Raw genomic sequence first — 1485 nt, forward strand, 5'->3', positions numbered from 1 at the left:
ACCAACCGATGGTTGCAGTCTCACCTCGTGCAGCGCTACATAAACCCGCAGGGGAGTCCAACACCAGCTAGGTTTTTCTATTCCACGCTTGGTTTTCACCTCCCCCACAAAAATGCATCCATCCGATCCATACATGCGCTGTGAATGAGGTGAAGACCGTCACTGCCGCCACTATGTCATCACCGGCTACCACTCCATCGCCTACACCAATCATCTCCATCATGCCGGCACTGCACCGACACGTCTACACCAACGCTCTACGTCACAAATGACGCCACTGAACTTTGCTATGCAAATATGCTTCTGCTGTTTGGGTGTTCAATTACATAAGTTTAGAGCTAACATCGGTATTAGTGCCTTCCTTAGCTCAGATTGAACTCGTTAGTCATGTTTAAGTCCAATTAAGGTTCAATTATGATCGGTTGATGCCGATTAGTGGTCAATTAGCCTTAATCATGATTGGTTTAAGCATATTTAAGAAAGTTTATGTGTTTTAAGTCTAAATTAGGCTCAGCTCATGTTAATTAGTCCCTAATTGCTTCTGGTCAAGGTTTATTGATGTGAATTAGGCTCAAATTAATTAATTTTTAGCACTGTTGTTATCAATTAAGCAAGATTGGGTCCTAATCACTTCAGATTAATGAAATTGGGACTTCCTTAAGCATACTTGTTAATGGTTTAGGTATATTAGGCACTAACTTAGGGTTTTTATCAATATTTAAACATTGTTTGTGCCTGTATGTGTGTTTGTATGGCTTGGGTAATGGTATAGGTCTCAGGTAAGCATAGAGAAGGAGGGGAATTACGAAATTTTTTGAGAAAACATAAGAATTTCCCCTTTTTCCCGTAACCCTAATCCCTATTGTCACAAAATTTTGGAACCCTAAACCCACAAATCCCCAATTCAGAAAGCCCTAACCCAAGACTTCATACAATTCATTTGGGGGGGGGGGGGGACATTTGTGTACCTATTGCACACTATTGACACATTCGGAGCCATGTTCATCCTCTCCGACGGGATCCCCCCTCCCTTTTAGTTTTTCATCGCGCGTGGACCCCCATAGCTATTCTACGCTTGCGGTTCGTCGGGTCTTTTTGCTTCCTTAGGTGATCATTAATGCCTTCATTGGAGCACCTTCTTTTTCGCCGTGCAGGTCGAGCGCTACCGCATACCCATTGACGGCACCGCACGCTAGCTTTGCCTCACACGTGCGCCAGCGGGTAGCTCCTAGGAAGCGCCACACTCTTCTCCTCCTCCTCCTCCTCCTCCTCCTCTCTCTCTCTCTCTCTCTCTCTCTCTCTCTCTCTCGACGGCAATGTGAGTTGCCAGTGCTCTCAGACTCGCAGTCGCCATTTCTCTCTCGGCCGCATGGTTTTCTCAGAGGATGGAGAGGAGTGGCTAGGGTTAGGGCATCCTGGTGCTGCGCTGTGGCTTTTTAATTTGGCGAAACGTGCACGGAGCTGTCGAATTAGAATAAATGCTCT

The sequence above is a fragment of the Phragmites australis genome, chromosome 24 (assembly GCF_958298935.1).
Source record: "Phragmites australis chromosome 24, lpPhrAust1.1, whole genome shotgun sequence".
Lineage (NCBI taxonomy): Eukaryota > Viridiplantae > Streptophyta > Magnoliopsida > Poales > Poaceae > Phragmites > Phragmites australis.